Genomic DNA, 17,096 nt, shown 5'->3' with positions numbered 1-17,096 from the left:
AACTCCATTTCTTCTAGTTTCTCTTTGCTCCTAGTTGGCTTTGAAATATGAACAGGCAATTGTTTTAGTAGAGATACTGAGTTTTGTAAGCAGAGCTTTTCATGAGTCAAGTCAGGTTCTTTTCCTTTATAGATTATTATAGGTATTGAGTATAATTTCCTATGCTAGCAGCAGATCCTTGTTGGTTATCTATTTTATATATACTAGAATGTATATGTTAATCCCAAACTCCTAATTATGTGTATTTTTCTAATGAATGTGTCCCCATTTTGGAGTAAAGGAAGAATCCCTGGGCTAGGTGTGAATGAATGAAGAAGATGACACAGGTGAGAGATCCAAAGATCACAGAGGAAGCCAGATTTGTTCAGGTAGTTCGGGGAGATTGGCTTCACTAGAAGGATTTTTGAGAAGCCTGGGTTTATTTCTGTAAAGAGGGACATGACGCCCCATTCTGTGCTCTTAAATCCTCCATGTGTTCTTCAGCTCCAGTGGTTTGCCCTCACATTCACTGAGAGCCAAGACCTTCCCCCTGGTCTGTGACGATCTGCATAATCTGGCTGCTCTTCCACTGTTTGGGGGGACCTAGGAAAAACTGCTAACAGTTCTGACAAACTCTCTGTTAAACCCTTTTAAAATTTTTATGTCTGCCTCAAGTCAGAAAAATGTGAGGAGAGTTGAGGAGATCCTGGGACTAGTTGACAAGATTCCAGAAATACTGGGGAAGGATATATGCTTCCTGCTTTCTGATTTTCAATAGACTCTTAAAACATAAGTCTCCAAAGTTCAGACTCGGGCATTTCATCAGGGGGGGTAAAGCACCTTAAAATCATAAAATGTAATCCCCTCTTTCTACCTCCCAGTTTTCTTTTACTTCCTACAAACAGACACTACACAAATCTCCACCGCCCCTGAGGCTGCGGAGAGGTCTAAGCCCACCTGTGGACCTCACCTCACTGAACAGATGAGAAAACATCAGAGTTTAGCTTGGCTCCTTCCGGCACTTCTCCACAGCTGGTGTTCAAAATTTCCCCAAACCCAAAAGTAGATAAATGGGAGGCGTGTTTTGATGCTTTCATTTCTTGAGTTTTTCTTAATAGCTGTGCCCTCATAAGCATCCAGTCCATCACCCTGTCCTCATTTCCATGGATCCAGGACCCGCTGAGAGACTTTTCCCTAAGATCAATAACAAGATTAAGGATGCCCACCCTCACCATTTCCATTAACACAGTGTCAAAAGACCTAGCATAGCAAGCAGCCTATGGAATAAATGGAACCCTAATGAGAAAGGAAGAAGTAAAACTGTCACTACTTGCAGATAACAGAATGCTGTATATAGAGATCCCTGAAGACTCCACCAAGAATCTATGAGCGCCAATCAATGACTTCAGGAAATTTTCAGGATACCTAAGTATTTCTACATATAATTTTGAAACTCTCAGAGAAAGCAAGAAAACAACCTGCCAGCACTGAGTGAGGAAGAAAGGGAAATCTGAACAGACCCATCACTAATAGATTAAATTTGCAATAAAGATAACCAAAAAAAAAAAAAAAGGCCCATGACTGGACTGTTCTAGAGAAGAATTCTAACTAACGTATAGCAAAGATATAATATCCTCATTTTTCATAGTTTATTTATTTATTTATTCAGTTTTGGTTATGCTGGGTCTTCATTGCTGATTGGGGCTTTCTCTAGATGAAGTGCAAAATAATCGCAGTTTTTCACTGTTGAACTTTGGGATTTGATATTGGAATACATTCTGAAACGTGGTTATGTTATACATCATTTTGATGTGCATTTCACACTTAATTTTTTTTTTTTGGTAATGACATCACTTGCTACTTATTTTAGACTATGGAAATGATGTTAGACAAAAAGCAAATTTGAGCAACATTTTTATTGGAGTTCAACATGGGTCTTAAAGCAGCGAAGACAGCAGACAACATCAACAACAATTTGGCCCAGGAACTGCTAATGAACATACAGTGCAGTGGCGGCTCAAGACATTTTGCACAGGAGACAGGTCTTGAGGGAGCATCAGCACTAAAAGGGAACTTTTAAAAGAGTCATTTCATGGCCCCGCTTCCAACCTGCTGACTAACTTCTTAGAGGAAAGAACCAATCCCAAAGGGCTTTGTAGTCTCCCTGGTGGCTCAGATGGTAAAGAATCCGCCTGCAACGTGGAAGACACGGGTTTGATCCCTGGGTTGGGAAGATCCCCTGGACTAGGGCATGGCAACCCACTCCAGTATGTTTGCCTAGAGAATCCCCATGGACAGAGGAGCCTGACAGGCTATAGCCCATGAGGTCGCAAAGAGTTGGACACGACTGAGGGAGACTTTGTAATGCCTCAAGGGCGGGGGAGGGGGGTGGGGGGTGGAGGGGTGGGAGTAACATTTGGCTAAGTGGTTCCTATTGGTTTCTCATTAGGGTCATATGACCAGCATTAATAAGTAATGTCACATGTGCCTTCCTTACAGAGTCCATCAGTTGGTCCTGTAGGAGCGTCAGTGTTCTTTAGATGAAATGCTCCAGATGATTCTGAGGTGTGACCAGCATTAAATCCTTGAGCTCCTGAGGGAGTTTAGACCATTTAGTCCAAGGAGAGGCAGTAAGTTCTGTTCAACACGGGTTTGAAGGGCAAGTCAGGCAGCCCTTACCCTGGGGGAGCAGAACTTGGGGACCTCTATAGGAGAGGAGAGAGGTGAACAAAGAGCAACTCACAGGGGGGAATTCACATAGGAGCTGATCGTTCCTGAATCTTTTCTGAGACCAAGAGGTTGGTCTTCTCAGATTTTTAAGGTCCTTCTGCCTGTGAGGGTGTTGAGAGTAGGCAAAGGAGCTGGCCGATGCCTTTGAAGGTATATTCTCATGATGCTGCTGTCATTCCTCCATGTAACCTTGGTGAGAAAACTACCCAGGGCAGGAGGAAGAGGGAGGAGCAAATGGCAGATTCTCAGGTAAATGATCTGATCCAGGTTAGAGACTGTGTCTGCTTTTCCTCCTGAAATGCCCTGAATTGAAAACATAAAATATTTAATTCTCTACTTATGATATTCTTGCCTAGCAAGGTTATTTTCAGCTACTTATGTTATTTATTTATTTTTATTCTTAGGAGTCACAATCGGCTCTCTTCTCTCTCCCTGAGTTTCTTTGCCATTGTCTGCATTCAGACTTCCTATAGTGCATGAAGACTTCTCACCATGAATGAGTAACTTTCAGTTATTGAAAATATTCCCTTTGTGAGAGATCAACACGGGCAGGCATTGTAATCAGCATTCCCATCGGGTTGGATGTGGGTGTTGGGATCTCTCAGTGAAAGTGGAGGAGTTAACCTTAAATCTGGATACAAGATCAGCTCTTAGAATAGGATTAAGAAAGAAAAGGCACATATTAACAGAATGACCTGAGTGGTCCAGAATTCCTTTAAAAATTCTGAGAAAAAAATCAGTCTATTCTCTACACTGGTTAAAACAAACAAACAAAAAAAGACTTACTATTTAAATGCACTATTAGGGATACAGAATATGGGAGGTATGTATGGACTGAAATTTGCATGAAATTGATATTTTTTTCAAGATTCAGATTTCCTCATTTTCCCCCAAAACATCCATCCAATGACAGAGTTGTCCTTAGTGTTTCAGTCGCCAGACACCGATTTACCCAGTTACATTTGATATTCACTGATTCAGGTGTTTGACGCCAGATTCACATACTATGAAGTTCCTAATTTACCCTTTATCTTTTTATTTATTTATTTATTGCTGTGCTGGCTCTTTGTTGCTGCTAGGGCTTTTCTCTAATTGTGGTGTGGGGGAGGAGGCAGTGGGGGGGGGCTACTCTCTAGTTGTGGTGCATGGGCTTCTTATTACAGAGCCCCAGCTCTAGGGCTTGCAGGCTTCAGTAGTGTAGCACGTGGGCTCAGTAGTTGCAGTTCCCAGGCTCTAGCTTGCAGGCTCAGTACTTGTGGCACATGGGTTCAGTTGCTCCCTGGCATGTAGGATCTTCCTGGACCAGGGATTGAACTCATGTCTCTCGTGTTGGCAGGCGAATTCTTCACCACTGAGCCACCAGGGGAGCCTGTAATTTCCCCTCTGTCTTTAAATAAATGTCTTTGAAAGATTTAGTGAAGAATGTGGATAAGCCAATCCAGTTAATGTGGAAGCTCATTTCTTCCAGTTCTCTTTGTTTTTAGTTGGCTTTGAAATATGATCAGGCAACTGTGTTCAGTAGAGATACCCAGTTTTGTAACCATACGTTTTCATCAGTCAAATCAGATTCTCTTCCCTTACATGTTATTGCAAGATATTGAGTATAGTTCCCTGTGCTACACAGTTGGCATTCATCGATTATCTATTTTATATATACTACAGTATATATGGGCTTCCCAGGTGGCACTAGCAGTAAAGAACATACCTGCCAGTGCAGGTAGGCATAAGAAAGGCAGGTTTGACCCCTGGGTTGGGAAGATCCCCTGGGGGAGGGCCTGGCAACTCACTCCAGTATTCTTGCCTGGAGAATCCCATAGACAAAGGAGTCTCGTGGGCTATGGTTGGACAAGACTGAAGCAACCTTGCACACACATGCACAGTGTATATGTTAATCCCAAACTCCTAATTATGTTTATTTTTCTAATAAACAGGTCCTCTTTGTGGAGTAAAGGAAGATTCCCTGGGCTAGGTGTGAATGAATGAAGCAGATGACACAGGTGAGAGGTCTAAAGATCACAGAGGAAACCAGGCTAAAAATTTGGTTTGGGAAAATCTGCTTCATTAGAATGATCTTTGAGAAACCTGAGTTTATTTCTGTTGTTGTCATGGAGGGAGTTCTCCGGCCTAATTCTTGGGCTCTTAAACCTCCTTGTGTTCTTCAGCTCCAGTGGTTTTCCCTCACATTCACTGTCTGTGAGGACCTGCATAATCTGGTTGCTCTTCCACTGCTTTGGAGGACCTAGGAAATGCTACTAACAGTTCTGACAAACTCTGTGTTAAACCCTTTAGAAGTTCTGTGTCAGCCTCACGTCAGACAGGTGTGAGGAGAGTCCTGGAGATACTGAGATTAGTTGACAAAATTCCAGAAATACTGGGAACAGATATATATTTCCTGCATTCTAATTTCTGATTGAAATTTCAAACACGAGTCTCCAAAGCTCAGACTCAGTCATTTCATCAGAATGTAAAGCACCTCCCTAAAGTCATAAAGCGTTATCCTCAATTTCTACCTCCCAATTTTGTTTTACTTCATATGAATGAACAGAGACAATTTTAAAAATTCTGTTTCCCTTATTATTTTTTTTTTTAGATTGGAGGAAATTGCTTTACAATGTTGTGATGATCTCTGCCATACATCAACACAAATCAATCATACTTATACATATATTCACTCCCACTTGAGCCTCCCTCCCATGCCCATTCCACTCCCTGAGATTGTCATGGAGTAAAGTAACTCAGAAAAAGATAAACAAATATCGTATATTAATGCATATGTATGGAATTGAGAAAAATAATACTAATGAACATTAGACATTTCAAGTGTATTTGCCCCAATTGTAAAACCATTTAAAATGTCTATTAACTCATAGAATTCATTTTTTTAAACTTCTCTTTAACTTTTTATTTTATATTGGAATGTAGCCAACTAACAAAAATGAGATAGTTAAAGCTGAACAACAAAGGGACTCAGCCAACATATTTAGGTATGAATTCTCCCCCAAACTTCCATCCCATCCAAGCTGTCACACGATGTTGAGCAGAGTTCCCTGTGCTATGCAGTAGGTCCTTGTTGGTTATCCATTTTAAAAATAGCCATGTGTACATATTGATCCCTTATGGAGAATTGATGCTAATTATTCTTAGTGTTGCTGGAGTAATCCAGTTAATTCATCTACTCCAGGGTTTTTTTTTTTTTTTAGTTACTCTTTTAGTCTATTTAATAGTTGTAGGTATTTTGTAATTTTTAATTCATTCATTGCTAATATCTAAGGGGTTCTGTTTCCAGAAATTCGATCTTTCTTTTGTTGTTGTTGAGGTCTTCAATTTTTTGTTGTAGTATTGTTCAGAGTAGCATGATATAATTACTTTTAGCTCTATGATATCAATTATTATGTCTTTCCTTTTATTTCTCATTTTAGTTGCATCTCATCTCTTCTTAATCTGGCTAAGGGTTTGTCAACATTGCATACAATTGTAAAGCATATTCGCTCAAAGTACTAAATGGGCTCCTGGTTATTTGTTATCTTTCAGTGATATCTTCTCATGACATCCAATGTTTGTTCCCAAAGAAGCCATGCATAGGAAATTCATGTGTAATGTGCTGGGAAATTCTGAGAGTTCTTGGCTTGGAAATTTACTTAATGAAAGAGTGGGAATGTAAGGGGGCCTGTGAAGGGCCAAAAGGATGTTATTTTGGATGTAACCAATTAGGACAATTACTCATAATGAAAACATGATTGCCAAAAGAAATTGAGGATATACATCAAATTGGGAAAAATTTCATTGGAAGTCAGTAATTTTGGCAGAAAAACAAGTTTTTGTAAGACCCACATGATTAAAAAATATATGTATATTCTCTGAATGAATTTTGGAAAACATGGAAAATCATCTAGCCTATGCTACAAATAATTACTCAAACCAGTATGAATATAGGTTTGAATTAAACAGTCAGTCATACATGTCTGGAAGCCAGAGATTTGAAAATGAAGGAAGAAAATCTCACTATGATCAATTTGAGAGATCCTTTAGTGAGGGCTCATTATTTTCCCACCAATAAACATTTTCTCCCTATTCCAATATCTATAATGTTGATAATAATGAGAAAGTCTTTATCCAGCCATCATCATTCAATGGATATTATAACGTGGAACAACCTTCCATGTGTAATCCAACGAGTGAGGCCTTAAGCAACAACTCCATCTTCAATCATTACAACAGTATTTATGATGGAGCCAGAATCTACCCATGCCTTGAATCTAGGAATCACTTTGACCAAGACTCTGGTCTCATGAAGTATTAGAGAAAATGTTCAGAGAACCATGGTAAAAGGAATTAATGTAATAATATACTTTATCAAAGTTCAAATCTTATTACACAGGAAAGCATGCACACTGGAGAGAAGAATTGCACATTTAGTGAATGTGGTGGAGTTCTCAACCTGTCTTCAAAACTTAGCATCAGGAAAGTCATACCAAGAAAGAACATTATAAGTGTAATATATGTGGGAAAGTCTTTAATAAATCATCAAGTCTGAAGAGACATTGGAAAATTCATATTGAAGGGAAACCTTACAAATATACAGAATGTGGCAAAGCCTTTAACTGGCGTTCCTCCCTTGCTCAGCAACAGTGAATTCATACTGGAGAGAAGCCTTACAAATGTAAAGAATGTGACAAAGCCTTCAACTGTTACTCAAATATCACTAAACATCAGAGAATTCATACTAGAGAGAAACCTTACAAATGTACAAAAAACCTTACAAATGTACAAATGTGGCAAAGCCTTTAACAGACATTCGTATCTTGTTCATCAGTGAATTCACACTGGAGAGAAGCCTTACTAATGTACAGAATGTGGAAGGCCTTTAATTGCCACTCAAACCTTACTCAACATAAGTGGATTCATACAAATATAAATAATGTGACGAAGCCTTGAAGTGAGCCATCACCTCACTCAGCATCAGTGTATGCTGAGGAGAGACCCTACAAATGTAATGAGTGATGAAAGAATTTGGTTCTAGACATACACATCAGGAAATGCTAGGTAGTTCATATTGGGAAGAACAATTAATGATCTAAAAAATATAGAAAAGTATTTAATTTAAGAAAATAAGGTCTAAATAAATATCAGAAAAATCATAGTAGATAGCATTCAGTCAATAACCCTTTTCTGGTATTGATATATATGTTCCTATTGCCATTTTCTTAATTGTTTGGGGTTGATTTTGTAGACTTTTTTCTTTTCTTGTATTTCTTGACTATATAAGAAATAAATAGGAACATATATATCAGTCTAGGAACATATATATCAATAATTATTTTAAATGTAAATGGATTAAATGCTCCAACCAAAAGACACAGACTGGCTGAATGGATTAAAAAATAAGACATATATATGCTACAAGAAACCCACTTCAGACCTGAAGACACATTTAGAATGAAAGTGAGAGGATGGAAAATTATATTCCATCCTAATGGGAAGCTAAAGAAAGCTGGAGTAGCAATCCTCATATCAGACAAAATAGACCTTAAAATAAAGAATATTACAAGAGATAAGGAAGGAAACTACATAATTATCAAGGGATCAGTCCAAGAGGAAGACAACAATTGTAAATATCTATGCACCCAACATAGGAACACCTCAATACATAAGACAAATACTAACAGACATAAAAGGAGAAATTGACAGTAACACAATAATAGTAGGAGACTTTAACACCCTATTCACACCAATGGACAGACCATCAAAACAGAAAATTAAAACAGAAACACAAGTCTTAAATGACACATTAGATGAGATGAATCTCATTGATATCTTCAGGACATTCCATCCAAATGCAGAAGAATACACCTTCTTCTCAAGTGCATATAGAATATTCTCCAGGATAGACCACATCTTGGGTCACAAGTCAAACCTCAGTAAATTTAAGAATATTGAAATTGTATCAAGCATCTACCCTGACTACAACACTATGAGGATAGATATCAATTACAGGAAAAAACTATAAGAAACACAAACACATGGAGATTAAACAATACGTTTCTAAATAACCAACAGGTTACTGAAGAAATCAAAAAGGAAATCAACAAATTTCCAGAAACAAACGACAATGAGAACATGACAACTCAAAACCTATGGGATGCAGGAAAAGCAGTTCTAAGAGGGAAGTTTATAGCAATACAATCCTACCTCAAGAAACAAGAAAAACATCGAATAGACAACCTAACTTTACACCTAAAGCAACTGGGAAAAGAACAAAAAATTAGTAGAAGGAAAGAAATCATAAAGATCAGAGCAGAAATAAATGAAAGAAATGAAAGGAACAATAGTAAAGATTAATAAAACTAAAAGCTAGTTCCTTGAGAAGATAAACAAAATTGACAAACCTTTGGCCAGACTCATCAAGAAAAAAAGAAAGATCAAATCAACAAAATTAGAAATGAAAAAAAGAGAGGTTACAGCAGACAATGCAGAAATACAAAGAATTATAAGAGACGATTATGAACAACTATATGGCAATAAAATGGATAACCTGGAAGAAATGGACAGATTGTTAGAAAAGTTCCATCTTCCAAGACTGAACCAGGAAGATAAAGAAATTAGGAACAACCCAATTACAAGGACTGATATTGAAGCTGTGATCAATAATCTCCCAAAAAACAAGCCCAGTACCAATGACTTCACAGGAGAATTCTATCAAACATTTAGAGAAGAGCTAATGCCTATCCTTCTAAAACTCTTTCAAAAAATTGCAGAGGAAGGAACACTTCCAAACTCATTCTACGAGGCCACCATCACCCTGATACCAAAACCAGAAAAAGACAACACACAAAAAGACTACAGGCCAATATCACTGATGAACATAGATGCAAAAATCCTCAACAAAATTTCAGCAAACAGAATTCAGCAACACATCAAAAAGCTCATACACCCAATCAAGTTGGGTTTATTCCAGGGATGCAAGGATTCAATATATGCAAATCAATCAATGTGATACACCATATTAACAAATTGAAAGAAAAAAACCATATGATAATCTCAATAGATGTAGACAAGGTCTTTGACAAAATTCAGCATCCATTTATGATTAAAATTCTTTAAAAAATGGGCATAGAAGAAATCTACATCAACATATATGATAAACCTACAGCAAACATTATTCTCAATGGTGAAAAATTGAATGCATTCCCCCTAAGATCAGAAACAAGACAAGGGTGTCCATGTTCACCACTATTATTCAACATGGTTCTGGAAGTCCTAGCTACAGCAATCAGAGAAGAAAAAGAAATGAATCCAGATTGGAAAAGAATTAAAGCTCTCACTGTTTGCAGATGACAAGATACTGTACATGGAAAACCCTAAAGATAGAAAATTACTGAGCTAATCAGTGAATTTGGCAAAGTTGCAGGATACAAAATCAATACACAGAAATCACTTGCATTTCTATATATTAACAATGAAAAATCAGAAAGAGAAATTAAGAAATCAATCCCATTCACCATTGCAACAAAAAGAAATAGGAATAAATTTACCTAAGGAGACAAAAGAACTGTACATAGAAAACCATAAGACATTAATGAAAGAAATCAAAGATGACGTATACAGATGGAGAAATATTACATGTTCCTGGGTAGGAAGAATCAGTATTGTGAAAATGACTATACTACCAAATGCAATCTACAGATTCAATGTGATCCCTATCAAATTAGTAATGGTATTTTTCACACAACTAGAACAAAGACATTTATAATTCATATGGAAACACAAAAGACCCTGAATAGCCAAAGCAGTCTTGAGAAAGAAGAATGGAACTGAAAGAATCAACTTTCCTGACTTCAGTGTATACTACAAGGGTACAGTCATCAAGATAGTATGGTACTGGCACAAAAACAGAAATATAGACCAATGGAACAAGATAGAAAGCCCAGAAATAAACCCATGGACCTATGGGTACCTTATTTTTGACAAAAAGGGCAAGAATGTACAATGGGGCAAAGACAATCTCTTCACTAAATGGTGCTGGGAATACTGGACAGCTACACGAAAAAAACAGAAGCAGAAGATATTAAGAAGAGGTGGCAAGAATACATGGAAGAACTGTAAAAAAAAGATCTTCATGACCCAGATAATCATGATGATGTGATCACTACTCTAGAGCCAGAATCTTGGAATGTGATCTCAAGTGGGCCTTAGAAAGCATCACTACGAACAAAGCTAGTGGAGGTGATGGAATTCCAGTTAAGCTGTTTCAAATCCTGAAAGATGACGCTCTCAAATTGCTGCACTCAATATGCCAGCAAATTTGGAAAACTCAGCAGTGGCCACAGGACTGGAAAAGGTCAGTTTTCATTCCAGTTCCAAAGAAAGACAATGCCAAAGAATGCTCAAACTACCACACAATTGCACTCATCTCACATGCTAATAAAGTAATGCTCAAAATTCTCCAAGCCAGGCTTCAGCAATACATGAACGGTGAACTCCCTGATGTTCAAGCTGGTTTTAGAAAAGGCAGAGGAACCAGAGGTAAAATTGCCAACATCCCCTGGATCATGGAAAAAGCAAGAGAGTTCCAGAAAAGGATCTATTTCTGCTTTATTGACTATGCCAAAGCCTTTGACTGTGTGGATCACAATCAACTGTGGAAAATTCTGAAAGAGATGGGAATACCAGACCACCTGACCTGCCTCTTGAGAAATCTGTATGCAGGTCAGGAAGCAACAGTTAGAACTGGACATGGAACAACAGACTGATTCCAAATAGGAAAAGGAGTACGTCAAGGCTGTATATTGTCACCCTGCTTATTTAACTTCTATTCAGAGTACATCATGAGAAACACTGGGCTGGAAGAAACGCAAGCTGGAATCAAGGTTGCCGGAAGAAATATCAATAACCTCAGATATGCAGATGACCCCATCCTTATGGCAGAAAGTGAAGAGGAGCTAAAAAGCCTCTTGATGAAAGTGAAAGAGGAGAGTGAAAAAGTTTGCTTAAAGCTCAACATTCAGAAAATGAAGATCATGGCATCCGGTCCCATCACTTCATGGGAAATAGATGGGGAAACAGTGGAAACAGTGTCAGACTTTATTTTTTTGGGCTCCAAAATCACTGCAGATGGTGACTGCAGCCATGAAATTAAAAGATGCTTATTCCTTGGAAGAAAAGTTATGACTAACCTAGATAGTATATTCAAAAGCAGAGACATTTCTTTGACGACTAAGGTCCGTCTAGTCAAGGCTATGGTTTTTCCTGTGGTCATGTAGGGATGTGAGAGTTGGACTGTGAAAAAGTCTGAGCACCGAAGAATTGATGCTTTTGAACTGTGGTGTTGGAGAAGACTCTTGAGAGTCCCTTGGACTGCAAGGAGATCCAACCAGTCCATTCTGAAGGAGATCAGCCCGGGATTTCTTTGGAAGGAATGATGCTGAAGCTGAAGCTCCAGTATTTTGGCCTCTTCATGCAAAGAGTTGACTCATTGGAAAAGACTCTGATGCTGGGAGGGATTCGGGGCAGGAGGAGAAGGGGACAACCGAGGATGAGATGGCTGGATGGCATCACGGACTCGATGGACGTGAGTCTGAGTGAACTCCGGGAGATGGTGATGGACAGGGAGGCCTGGCGTGCTGCGATTCATGGGGTCGCAAAAAGTCGGACACGACTGAGCGACTGAACTGAACTGAACATGTTTAATAAATGAAATTAGAACACTTCCTAATACCATACACAAAGATAAACTCAAAATGGATTAAAGACCTAAGTGTAAGACCAGAAACTATAAAACTCTTAGAGAAAAATGTAGGTAGAACACTCAATGACATAAATCAAAGCAAGATCTTCTATGACCCACCTCCTAGAGTAACGGAAATAAAAACCAAAGTAAACAAGTGGGACCTGATTAAACTTTAAAACTTTCCACAGCAGAGGAAACTATAAGAAAGGTGAAAAGACAACCCTCAGAATGGAAGAAAATAATAGTAAACGAAACAGCTGAAAAAGGATTCAGTTCAGTTCAGTTCAGTTCAGTCGCTCAGTCGTGTCCGACTCTTTGCTACCCCGTGAATTGCAGCACAACAGTGACTGCAGCCATGAAATTAAAAGGCGCTTACTCCTTGGAAGAAAAGTTATGACCAACCTAGATAGTATATTCAAAAGCAGAGACATTTCTTTGCCGACTAAGGTCCGTCTAGTCAAGGCTATGACTTTTCCTGTGGTCATGTATGGATGTGAGAGTTGGACTGTGAAGAAGGCTGAGCGCTGAAGAATTGATGCTTTTGAACTGTGGTGTTGGAGAAGACTCTTGAGAGTCCCTTGGACTGCAAGGAGATCCAACCAGTCCATTCTGAAGGAGATCAACCGTGGGATTTCTTTAGAAGGAATGATGCTTAAGCTGAAGCTCCAGTACTTTGGCCACCTCATGCAAAGAGTTGACTCATTGGAAAAGACTCTGATGCTGGGAGGGATTTGGGGCAGGAGGAGAAGGGGACGACTGAGGATGAGATGGCTCAATGGATGTGAGTCTGAGTGAACTCCGGGAGATGGTGATGGACAGGGAGGCCTGATGTGCTGCGATTCATGGGGTCACAAAGAGTCGGACACGACTGAGCGACTGAACTGAACTGAACTGAGGTCTCCCTGTCCATCACCAACTCCTGGAGTTCACTCAGACTCGTGTCCACTGAGTTGGTGATGCCATCCATTTAGAGAAATGCAAATCAAAACTACAATGAGATATAACCTCACACCAGTCAGAATGGCCATCATCAAAAAGTCTAAAAATCAGTAAATGCTGGAAATGCTGTGGAGAAGGCTCTGGCACTGTTGGTGGGAATGTAAATCGATACAGCCACTGTGGAAGATGGTATGGAGATTCTTTAAAAAAAACTAGGACTAAAACCACCATCAGATCAGTTGCTCAGTCATGTCCAAATCTTTGTGACCCCATGAATTGCAGCATGCTAGGCCTCCCTGTCCATCACCAACTCCCGGAGTTCACTCAATCTCAAGTCCATTGAGTCAGTGATGCCATCTAGCCATCTCATTCTCTGTCGTCCACTTTTCCTCCTGCCCCCAATCCCTCCCAGCATCAGTCTTTTCCAATGAGTCAACTCTTTGCATGAGGCGGCCAAAGTACTGGAGTTTCAGCTTTAACATCATTCCTTGCAAAGAACACCCAAGGCTGATCTCCTTTAGAATGGACTGGTTGGATCTCCTTGCAGTCCAAAGGACTCTCAAGAGACCTCCAACACCACAGTTCAAAAGGATCAATTCCTCTGCGCTCAGCTTTCTTCACAATCCAACTCTCACATCCATACCTGGACATGGAACAACAGCCTGGTTCCAAACAGGAAAAGGAGTACGTCAAGGCTGTATACTGTCACCCTGCTTATTTAACTTATATGCAGTGTACATTATGAGAAATGCTGGGCTGGAAGAAGCACAAACTGGAATCAAGATTGACAGGAGAAATATCAATAACATCAGACACACAGATGACACCACCCTTATGGTGGAAAGTGAAAAGGAACTAAAAATCCTCTTGATGAAAGTGAAAGAGGAGAGTGAAGAAGTTGGCTTAAAGCTCAACATTCAGTGCCGGGAGCCAGCACCGGAAATTCCACCCATGACAAGGTCATGCGGGAGAGGCCTGATGGGCAAGGCGGGATCAGGACTTGAGGGACTCCCTGGATCGATCCCACCCAAGACAAGGTCATGTGGAGAGACCTGACGGGCAAGGCAAATCAGGACTCAAGGGATCCCCTGGACCTGCTCGAGCATCTACCCCCAAACCAGAATCTGTTTGTTTTACTATTTCATGTCTCTCACCAACACCTCTGACATTAACAGGGGGCTATCCCCAACCACTTTTCTTTGAAGAAAACAACTTAGAGCTTTAGTTAATAATTCTCCTGGGCATAATAAGAATGTTCCAATCCAAACCCCTCTGATGATTTTCTAAGTAGCCTGACAGGTTTGTTCAGGCTCCTGCAGCTATCAATGTGATTGTTTATGGCCTGCCAACCGTGAGAGGCATGGGAGGCCTATAGTATTCTAAAAATATAGAGCCTTAAGGGGAGTTAAGAAATTATTAGAATAGTACTGGTGGAGGATTTCATTGTTCAGCCAATATTTGCTGCTAGTTTCCATATCCCTTACCCATTATGTTTTTGATTAATTAATTAATTAGTATAGTTAAAAATAAGCTGTAGCCTTTGATTTAACCACATCAGAAATTCTTTCCATGTTATAGCCCACTTCACCTTTAACCTATAGGAATGTAACCTTATCTAGTGCTTTCGGAGAGTGGCGCCTGACTTTAGAATAATCACCTTTGGAGAAAATAAGTTTTCTGGTTGACTAATCATTATCAGAAAGGATCATAAAAATGTTAGCAGGCCTTCTGGCCAGAAGATGATGTAAATCACCTGAGACCTTTGTATGTCAGAAAGAACGCAGAAAGAAAGCCTGGTCTTGATAAGGGTCAGGACTGCTGACCCCCCATGACTCCGCACCTCCCATTTCTCTCTATGTAAAGCTCAAGGTATATAAGCTCCTGGGAAAGAATAAAGTTTGGGCCACGCTTGATGAAGCTTGGTCTCCCTGTATCGTTATTCTCCTCTTTGTTTTCTGGCTGACTCCCTGGCGTGCAGGGCTCTCTGGGTTCACCTTCTTGCCTGGGCTTCTAAGACCCATGCAAGAGGGAGCCCAAGGCGGGGCACCCTCCGCTATTCAAGAGGGCGCCTGTGGCCTACGTGAACAGAGCAAGTTCCTTGTCTGGAGCTTTGTTGGCTTTCTGCATTAACCAAGGAATATTGGCCTCTTTCCCTCCTCTATTTTCTTAACTGTAACATTCCCTCATTATATCTCTCTAGATCTCTAATTAATCTCTTTCTAGACGCTGATGCCATCCTCCTGAGGATATCCTGGATCCAACCGGGGCAGGACCCAAGTAATTCAGAAAACAAAGATCATGCCATCTGTCACATCACTTCGTGGGAAATAGATGGGGAAACAGTGGAAATAGTGTCAGACTTTATCTTTTTGGGCTCCAAAATCACTGCAGATGGTGACTGCAGCCATGAAATTAAAAGACGCTTACTCCTTGGAAGGAAAATCACCGTATCACCCAGCAATCCCACTCCTAGGCATATACCCTGAGGAAACCAAAATTGAAAAATACCCATGTATCCCATTGTTCACTGCAGCACAATATACAATAGCTAGAACATGGAAGTAACTTAGATATCCGTTGACAGATGAATGGATAAAGAAGTTGTGGTACATATACACAATGGAATATTTCTCAGCATTAAAAAAGAACACCTTTGAATCATTTCTAATGAGGTGGATGAATCTAGAACCTATTATACAGAGTGAAAGTCAGAAAGAGAAAGATAAATATTGTATTCTAACACATATATATATATGGAATCTAGAAAAATGATACTGAAGAAACTATTTAAAGGGCAGCAATGGAGAAACAGACATAAAGAATAGACTTATGGACATGGGCAGAGGGGAGGAGAGGGTGAGGTGTATGGAAAGAGTAACGTGGAAACTTACATTACCATATGTAAAATAGATAGCCAACGGGAATTTGCTGTATGGCTCAGGAAACTCCAGCAGGGACTCTGTATCAACCTGGAGGGGTGGCATGGGGAGAGAGACGGGAGAGAGTTTCAAAAGGGAGGGGGTGTATGTATACCTGTGGCTAACTCATGCTGAAGTTTGACAGAAAACAACAAAATTCTGTAAATCAGTTATCCTTCAATTAAAAAATTAATTAAAGAATAACCGTTTTCTGGTATTACTTTAAATCAGGATATTATAGAGACTAATCCAAAGTTAAAACTCTTAGAAAAACTATTTGTTAATGTGGATCACAGGATTAAGGTGAGAGATGTTTGGCAGTATAGTTAGTATCATTTTTCCTTTTTATTATATGAAAATGAAATTTCATATAATTTGACTCTCAATTTATTGCATGCTATGACAGTTTCTAGTGTGAACTCATGGTTTTGATTATTGCTGCCTCAAAGATAAGAGAAGCCCTCATATTAGGTGGGAATCATTTATATCTACTTTTCCATTGAAGACTAAGGACCCTGAAAGGTAAAATGTACAATGAAAATATAAATGGAGATGCTGTTTGTCATTAAAGTAAAACATTCTTCTATGTCACCATAGGTAAGTGTTCAGGGACGGTCTTGTTTTTAAAGTAAGGCAGAGGACCATTCTAAATTTTAAACAGCTGTGCTAGTCTTTTAAAATGATAAAAAGATTGTAGTTCATTAAAAATGTCAAGTATTTAATAATAGCAATAGCCAGAAGTCATGAATATTACTCGATATGATGAAATTAAGACATCTTCATGGATATCCAAGAAAAGTACT

Source organism: Capricornis sumatraensis, chromosome 20 (assembly GCF_032405125.1).
Source record: "Capricornis sumatraensis isolate serow.1 chromosome 20, serow.2, whole genome shotgun sequence".
NCBI lineage: Eukaryota > Metazoa > Chordata > Mammalia > Artiodactyla > Bovidae > Capricornis > Capricornis sumatraensis.
Note: the sequence above shows the minus strand (reverse complement) of the source record.